Genomic DNA, 9,799 nt, shown 5'->3' with positions numbered 1-9,799 from the left:
ATAGGAATATAAAACCATACAATAAAAGCACCAGTCAGGGGTAAGAACAATAAAACAAGTAAAAGTCAACAACTCAAACAGAGTTAAAAGCCAGAGTAAAAAGGTATGTTTTAAGTGATGACTTAAAAACCATAAAAGAATCCATCTGTCTAAGGTGCAGAGTGCAGAGGCAGTTTGTTCCACAGTTTCGGACCTGCGACAGAAGGAACGGTCCCCCCTGCGTTTTCTCCAGGAGAGGACTGGCCAGCTGACCTTAGAGAGCGAGCAGGGCAGTGGGGCTGGAGCATGTCAGACATGTACTGAGGGGCGAGACCATGAAGGGATTTAAAAACAAATAAGAGAATTTTAAAATCAATGCGAAAAGGAATCGAGAGCCAGTGCAATGACTTTAAAATCGGAGTAATGTGCTCTCATTTCGTAGCCCCAGTTAAAAGCCGTGCAGCAGCATTCTGTCTTCCTCCTTCCTTGTGTGCTCCCTCCTCCCAATGATCACCTGCCTCCCTAATGTGTGTCACCTGCGTCTCATTGTCCTCCCTACTCCCTGTGTACTTGAGATCATGCAGCCTTTTGTAACCCACATAACACAGACAGCGTCTCACTTTCCGGTCAACCGCTTTATTGTGGCGGGGTGTGTCCCTTTAACTTCCGGGGCACAACCCCGCACTTCCTCTGGCTCCATGGCCGCTGCCGTCCCTGTGGTTGGCGTGCTCCGGTTAGCATTCTGGCAAAATTAACGATTAAACTGCTTCATGACCCAAACGAACCGCGCCGATTGAATCTACATCATCTCCGTAAATATCCACTCAGCGGCGAGTCATTTATTGACCCTGCGAACTTTGTTTTATAATCGAATGCGGTGCCGCGGTCATTCACAAAGCCTATAGGCTAACCGCTAGGCTAATGGCTAAGCTGGCGTAGCTACGCTGTTAATACCGGTCTTTATTTTAATAGACCGTGCTATTTGTGTTACTTTTATGCCGAACGTTAGGCATAGTGTTAAAGTATCGACTGAATTCTTATATTATTGGTTGTTTTGTTCGTTTTGTATAGTTTTTGTTGCTTTTCTGGTTAAAGCCAAACCGGCCTATGGGGCTTCTGAACTGACCCATCGACATGCACAAACAAATTGTTTGTTTGTCTAAACATTTAAATGTTATGAACCTGTGATTAGCTTATTGCTGATTTAATTTGATGTATTGTAAAGTGCATCATTAGCTTCACCTTACCCAAAGCTGAAAGTTGAATGATTGATTTATAATGTTATCATTAAATAACCTGAGCGTTATACGCTGTATGACCAATAGCATTAATGGTATATTTATTCATCATTATGCATCGTTATGTTTGGATGTATTTATTTACTTTCTTGATGGAAGATCATTTCATTCATACTGAATTGTGTGTGTTTGACCTTGTTTAGGTCAGGGTTTTTCCTTTAGCTTGAATCCAGTTCAACATGGCGAGCTGCCCGATCACCCTGTGACGCTGTAGGATTATAAAAACCTTTTTTTTTGGCCTCCTACTACGGACCTATTTGAGTTTCCCCCTTTTTTTCTTGAACTCAAAACCTTTTTTTTGGAACATTGAATGAACTATTGTTTCCTGAATGAACTGAAATATGGACAGAACTGCAGAGTGACCTTCTGTCATCACAGTTTGGATTGTTTATTGTGCATATTATTACTGAATACCTGTTTATATATATTACATAGTAACAAATACATTTATTATCATTCATAACTTGCTGTTACTGTCCTATTGCATATCTGCTTATTACATAACAATAATATATTTATTTGAGCTCTATTATTTTGTTTGGTGTCTTATTCACACACTCAGGCTCCATAGCCGAAGCTACTTTTGTTGCTTTATTACATCTATGGCCGCGGTCAGGCCCCTAGCCCCATAGTGCGTTATACTTTCATATTCAGCTGTGTAGCTCCGCCTCTTGCTGTGCTCTGTTTCCATTCAGGCTGATGGAAGCTGTAGAGATGACAGTGATGCTGCAGCATCATCATCCAGGGAGCTCAGACTGAAGGAGGACCTGTTCTCTGTGAGCTTCTGTGTTCCTCTGACGGGGAGATGTGTGTGGTGGATCTGCTGGTTCAAGAGTCTGATGGCTGAGGACAAGAAGCTGTTTCTGGGTCTAGTCCATGTGCGGATGCTTTGGTAGATCCTGCAGTGAAAAGAGTGTGTAGCTGAGGTGTGTGGGGTCTCTGAGGGTTTTCTTTGTTTTCCTGAGTGATGAGTAATGAAGGTGGTTTGCAGGGAAGGCAGGTGAGAGCCAGTGACGTGCTCTACTGTCTTCAGCACTTGTTAGAGACCTGTGGTCTGCAGCAGAGCAGCTTCTGTAGCAGGGAGGGGTGAAGATGTCAGTGAGGACCTCTGAGAGCTGGTCAGTGCTTTGAGGAGCCATCCTGGAATGCCATGTGGCCCAGGTGACCTCTGCTCCTGTCTTTGTAGCCAGTGATGGAGAATCCACATCCACACCCTTCTACTTTTACTCTGAATCAACAATAGATGTGTCCCAATGCAAGACGTTTGTTCTTCAGGTGTGTACATTTGTGCATCATCAGCATACCATGAAATGTGTGTGTGAGTATGAACCCCAGGAGACGTGTCTACAGAGAAATGGACCCACTAAAGGTCCCTGTGGGATTCCTCAGGTGAACTCTGACTCCTGGTCTCCTGAGGCCTCAAAGAAATGTCTTTTGTCTTTTCACAGCTGGTACCTTTTCAAAGAACTGAACTCAATCCTCTTTAAGTCGACCAACAGAAACAGGTCTCAGTTCTTTTTGTGTTCACACTTTGAGTTTATTGCAAAGAGGACCAGCTTCTGGTCCAGTTCGAGGTAGTTGGGGCCTCAGTCCTCCTTCTGTTCACACCAGGTCCTCTAGAGCTCTCAGACCCCCAGTGCACTGAATTCTGGGTAGTTTAGGTTTGTTTTAAAGGGGCCTGGGTACAGTTGGAGTATTCACGTATGTGGAAAAAATGCTGAGTCATGGATCTGTTTGTTAGAGGGCTGAAGGGGACCAAGTGTGAAAACACCCTCAGATTCAGATATAAGAGAAACCAGACTGGTCCAGTCCCACAGAGGCCGATCAGATTTTAAAGAAAGATGTGACCAACTGTGGCTGCACTGAAACACAAGGACACTTTGTGTAGATCAGCTCTGACTCAAAGTTCTGGATGGATGTTTTGGTGACATGATGTTGGTTTTACTGCTCAAAATACTGATCCTAGAATGTATCTAAAACTCATTTCTTGAATGCACACTGTGTTAAAACTGTCTGTCTTTAGTTCTCCACTGACTGCATATAACAGAGGAGAGAAGGTGAAGGACACACTGAACAAAGGAGGAAGCAGCTGGAGCTGTGACAGTGTGTGAGTCCCTCTAGTGGACGCTGTGGAGTATTGTGTTGTCTTTGCTCCACAGGTTTTTGTGCAGAGTTGAGCTGTTTCCTGTCACTGTGGGCTGCAGAGCATAGTAGTACACAGCAGAGTCAGTCACTGCAGCTCTCCTGCCTCACATTCGAGTGAGTACATTACTGTCCTTCAAATGCTAAGTAGCTTCAAACAGTGACAAACGTATTATGAATTTTCCTCTAACTTACGAACCTCATTGGCCTCGTAGCTCTGGGGGAGGTCAACCAATCTTCTAAAACAGTCTTGACTAAACACAGTGAAGAATTCCTCAGCATTTCTTCATCTTCTTCAAATATCAGTTTTAAGGCGGTCCGCTTCTTTCACGTGTCATTCTCAGTGCATCGGTAATAACAATCTGTCTATCAATGAACGTTGGTCCGTTTGGAAATTAAATACCGGTAGATCCTCTTGGACTCTTATTTTTAACACATTATAGTGCAATGAAAACAAACGAAAATAGCTTTTTAATAAATATATGAATTTTATTTTTAACATTTATCAATTAAGTTCAATAAAGTCACTCTGACAGCTACATATAGAAGAAATGTTTGTGATGGTGGCGCTGCTGATCTGCACTGAGGCGCCCGGTGAGAAAACAACATGCTTTCACTTGTCAGTGTCAATGTGATCCAGAAGCTCCCTGTGACGGCTGGCGGGATACTGGGCCTGACAATATGGGCACTCCAAGAAAGTCGTCTCCAGGAGGTTGACGTATTTCCATGGCGATGTGGGGCCAGGGTCAGTAGTAAGGCGCTCAAAGTTATTGTACGAGCTGGGCTCTGAAGAGCGAGCATTAGGCTGCATCTGAAATAGGAAAAAACAAATGCACTTGTAGAGCAACATAATATGCACATTCCAAGAGGACAGTGGAATACTCTACTACTCTACTGTTAGAAAGCAAAGAAAATGGCATGAGAGTCATGAGGGTTTGACTTCATATTGATGAAACTATAGATCACATAACACTTACAGCAGACTCCAGATTAGAAATCTGATCTTGGGTCTTGCGAAGCTCCTTCAGCACTTTATGTAACTGGTGCTGCATGCTCTGACGATCATTTTTTTCATTTGCAAAGTCCTTGGCAGAGATCTGGATCTTAAGAGGCAGAACCACAAGTATGAACAGGCGTACGTTTAAGAGAATGCTGCCATCTCCTCTTCTTCTATTTGACAGGTCTTTTTGTAGGTGTGTGCTATAATTAAGAGAGTGTTACCTGTTGTTCCAGGGCAGCGATTCTCCTCTCGTCTTCATTTCGGTTCATTTACCTGTTGAAGGCCAGATATTAGGGCAAATTTTGTATAGTGCCTACAATGCTGCTGTATATTAGAACATGGAACTAGATTGTATCTAAAATGCAGACATCCTCATTTTATTTAGTGAAGGATGATTTTGTTTGACATTTACAGTGCTGTATTTGTATTTTTATTCAGTCTGAGCAGACTTTGGTTTAATCTACAAACCACTCCTACCTCCACCCACCTGTGCAATATGTTCCTCTCATTCTTAACTGTATCCATCTATCTGTATTGTGTCTTTGTAGGTAGTTTTTATTTACCCTATCTGCGCTGTTGCAACATGCAATTTCCCCATTGTGGGACAAATAACGGGTTCTTAATCTTATTAACTTTAGTTAGTGGAGGTAAACAGGTGAATTCATGCTCACCTGCAGCAGAAGTTCAGCCAACCCTTCCTCTCTTCCTCCAGTCTGACGTCCATACTCTCCAGTTCCGCTGCATGCCTGGACACATTGTTTGTATATGTAATCCAAAATTATTGATAATACTTCTGCTTTTTTTGTTACCCTCATTAACAGCTTTAAACTTTCCCTTAACAAGTTAATTCAAATGTCAGTACAACATTAGTTTTTGGCATTAGTATTAATGAGAGGAGGTAAAATTGCTGATTGATGACATGTTAGCAGCTCAGCATGAAACCTTATCGATCCGACGTCAACCAGAGCCAGCAGCTTTACCTGTTGCCAAGTCTCTCTGCCTGGAGCTGCATTTTGGCTTCCTCCAGCTCTTTGCTCTTCTCTTCATACTTCCTCAGGAAGGATGACAACTCGCTGCACTTGTCCTCGTACTTCCTCTGTTGCACTAACAGCTCCACCTGGAGCCTGGTGACCTGCTCCTTCTGAGACTGCAGCTCAGCCTGAGCCTTCACGGTCTGCAGAGCGAAAAAAACACAATTTGCAGAATGATGTTTTCTTTGTTGTCAGCTCAGTTCTGAAAAAGACTTCTACAGGTCAGTTATAAAGATGACTGAATCCATAGAATATGCATGTTCAGTGCTCTAGCTGTAGCTGCTCTATTCTGATTCAGGGTCAAAATCTTTTAACAGAGGCAATGTCCCTAAATCTGTGAAGATGTAAACATTTTCTCACCAAAGCTGCAGAAGAGGCCAATATATGCATTCATGGATTCAAGGGCAACAGAACTTCACTTTCATAATTACATGAAATAATGCAGCATTTACCTGGTTCCTCTGTGCACTGAGCTCCTGCTGGGTTCTAGTAACCTCAGCGTTTTGGCCCTCGAGGTCTCTCTGCACCCCTAAGCTGAGCTGAGGTTCCTTTTCTGGACCTGCAGTAGCTAAAAAAAGAAATGTTAGTAAGCAATTGACCAACATATATTATGCAGGAGCTTTACAGCACAACCAGTATGTAGGACTTACATGCCTAAATCTTTCTAACTATATTTCATAGCCTATTACATGGCCAACAAAATTAAGTACTTGTTAACTACACTTTCCTAGAAGCTTTCCATGTACTTTATTATTGTAGAAAATTATATGAGAGCAGTATCACCCTCTGAAGTGGCCCCTTGCTTGGGTTGTTGCCGCATTGCTTGGGCCAACTGCTGTGCCAGCTCCGCTGCGTAGGCAATGACGGACTGGACGTGGACCTCTCTCTGCTGGTCATACACCAGAAACTGCTGGTTCTTCTCCAGAGCCTGGTGGTGAGACACACACGCCAATAAAGACAAACTGAGTCCAGGTTTTTTCACTTATTTAAATAAACAATCAATCAAATTATTATGCTTACATCTCTGAACTGCTCTTGCACTGATGCAGAGTCTCCAGGAGGTTCTTGTCCATTCTGAAAGGAGAAACAAAAATATTTAAAATCTGAATTGTGTTTGTGTCAACATTTGTTTCTGAGAAGACAAGTGCTGCCTCAGGGCGTCCAAACACTGGATGTGTGTACTGAGCATTTTCTGATGGATACAGTTGAATATATATGTGATTTTTGTAACCTTATGTTAGTGCAGAGAGCTGTCATGTGTGCACATACCTCTCCTTTGGCTGACAGCTGCTGTCGCAGACTTTCCAGTTCCTGCTCTTGAACCAGCAACTGCTGATTGTCCCTCTCTCGCAGCGCCTCAAGGTTAAGACTGACCTGAAATAACCGACACCGCACATTAAAATTCAAACAAAAACAGCCCAGAAGCTGACATGCAAATTAACCCAGAGACAAAGACTTTTACAAAGTCAAAGACTCGGCATTTAGCCGATAAGCATTAATTTGACCATTCATTGATGACAGATCATCAGTCAAGTTAACCCCTTCATTAGGTTAAAGTAGTGATCAGGCACCAACCAGCCATGTTTGAAAATGTATTGATACCAGAGGCACACTGCTTCAAAATAATAATGAAGCAAACATTAAGTAGCTTTGTCCTTCACATGTTCTTATCTTCAGGTCACAGAGCAGCATGTCAACATTAACATTAAACAGGACAAAGAGTTCAGAAAAGTCCCATCAGTGATTATTAAAGTAAAAATGTGTCTGTGGAATGAACCCACACTAGAGCATGTTTTCACTCAGACTGTAGAACAGCAGCAGAAAGAACTAACAAACAAACCCACAATTTCACATTTAAATGTGTGTGTGTGCAAATCAGCCTGTTACGTTCTTCCAGCGCTTAGTTTGGTCGTAAGGAGCACGATGACTAAACATATCGCGGTTTCTCGGCCGAGTGGAATTCTCTCAATATCTGCTGTTGTAATGTTTCCTATGCTGCTGTGGCGTCCGTAAATAAAGATCGGAGTTCATTCCTTTGATACGACATCCAGTTGCTATGGCAACAACCAACGCATCAAAGCATCAAAGTACTACCTCTAAATGAATAATATCCTACAATTGTGAGAGAAGAGGCAGCTACAGATTCACTAGAAGGTGTTTCAATAAAGAATATGAGTTTCTCTGCAGTAACCTGCTGAAATGAACTCAATAAAACCACAGGGGCAGCGCACACTTCATGCCAACCACTTTTCAAAAATCTGGTATTTCATGAAGTCATACAGCCCGTTCTCTGACTGGAAGCAGCAAATAGTGACTCATATCGGTTATTATAGCCAACAACCCATCAAAAAGATTACAAACAAACAGAGACACATCGGGACGGGCTCATACCAGTTTAACACCGCGGTGTGCTGCCAGCATGAAATTTAAACACAGTCCGTTCGTTATATGCGTTTTAAATGGCCTCAATAAAAACTATATTAAGTGAAAAAGATCGCTTGTCGTGTTCAGGCAGTTTATAATGCACTTCACCTGCCGTGCATTGTAGCTGCAGCAGCTGAATTCAAGTTAGACGTGCGCGGTGTCAACTTGCAATGAGTATATGTGCTGTTTTGATGGGGCTCTGCAGACACACCCCTCTCTCTCTCTCTCTCTCTCAATGGAAGTTCAAGCCAAGCCGGGAGAAGTGATGGCGAATTGTTGCGCACTTGTGGGATCTATGAGCGCAGCTGTAGCTGCAGCGCGCCGTGCACGGCACAGTATTCACGCACACCGGGGTAAAATGTGGAGGCCGTTTGACGGTGTCAGAATTTGGATACCGCCCAACCCTAGTGCAGACACACACACACTCTCTCTTTGAATAAACGCCATGAAGTTGCACTGCTCCTTCTCTTCTCCGAGTTTAGTCCAGTAATCAGTTTGAAAATATTTTCCTTCGTTTCCACGAACTCTCCAAAATCTCCTGCTGTGTCTCCCCTTGAACTCTCCACCAACACCTTTATTGCACAAAGTGTATCCTTATATACCTTTGGTCTGCCTTTGATCTCTGAGTCATCAAAGGTACACCTGTCACCAAGGTAACAGCCCTGCCTGCCTGTATCCATGGCAACCTGAATGTTTCTCAACTGCCCCTAGCTGCAGCTCTCTCTGTCCCCCTCCTAATGCATTTCTGATGTAAACACACCCTCTAAACAACTGCTGCTTTTGTCCAACCCGAAGCCTTCAGACAAAAAGTATGGACACAGCCAGAATCACAAGATGTTGCTCTACAACACAGTATATGCGATGTGGACATGTAGCAAACAGCTCCATAGCAATGAATATGGCAGATATCATGCGTAACGATTGATAAAGAAGCAGCCGAATACTATACAGCTGAAGGATGATCAATATGACAGATATAATGCTTAAAGTCTGATAAAGACTACAAATATGGCTGCCAAATGCAGCCAAATGCCATATGGTTACCAATATGGTAACAGCTCTGCCTGCCTCATTAAGCTTAATGAATGTTATTTTTTCAAAAGAGTATAGTTTTTCACATATTAAGCAGTTTCTGTGTCATTTTTAACATGGGAGTCTATGAGAGAGCCCTTCAACCAGGGTCATCTGCCAAATGTATCTCCTGCAAATTTCAAGCTTCAGACGTATAGGCTTAGCCTGCCTGTGTGCGTCATCTCCCCAGTTGTGTTGTGTTAGTACTGGTCGTGTAGTGTTAGCTGTGTGTTTATACATTTCAGTGCCAGTAACTCATGTCCAGGAGATCTGCAGAGGGGAGGATATTTTTAATATCTTGTATCATTTCCTTTCATTGACTTTTCCTGCAGTATATTTATCACTTTCCCTCTTATGATGCTGATGAACATTGTGTCTAGAATCACAAGGGTTTCTTTTGGATAAACCTCATGTAATCTTATGATATATTGTTTAATGTTTAAATAAATAATGGTGACCAGAAATCTTACTCTGGTTTCCATCTCTGAACACAGGTTGTGTTGGAAGAATTCTGGGAATAACCTGTGTCAGCAGCATGGCCCGCTGGACTTTGTGGAGACAGTCTGTCCATATGTCGTACTATGGACATATATGTGATGTCACTCCGATGATCTCATCCATGATATGTTACTGTGAAATATGATTATGCTTGTGCCTGCTCTAAGATGTGTGTGTGTGTGTTCTGAGAAGCTGTGTCTGCTAGATAACAGAGGGTATAAGAGCGCAGGCTGGTTGGAGGCTCATGTTTCCAGAACCAGAACCTGAGCCTATAATGTTTGTAGCAGGTTAGTAGCTCTGCACTTGGTCCACATACACCTGGCCGTGGTCGTCGTGGTGATAAGGCAGGCGATGGG

The 9,799-nt window shown here is 42.9% G+C and overlaps 1 pseudogene; it reads right to left on the bottom strand.

Annotated features, from left to right (window-relative positions):
* Positions 1 to 4,032: 4,032 nt before the first annotated feature.
* LOC114447600 (centrosomal protein of 55 kDa-like) lies at positions 4,033 to 9,427 on the bottom strand (annotated as a pseudogene).
* Positions 9,428 to 9,799: the final 372 nt, after the last annotated feature.

This window comes from Parambassis ranga, chromosome 15 (assembly GCF_900634625.1).
Source record: "Parambassis ranga chromosome 15, fParRan2.1, whole genome shotgun sequence".
Taxonomy (NCBI): domain Eukaryota; kingdom Metazoa; phylum Chordata; class Actinopteri; family Ambassidae; genus Parambassis; species Parambassis ranga.
The sequence above is the reverse complement of the archived record's forward strand: the minus strand, read 5'-3'. Positions and strand labels throughout refer to the sequence as shown.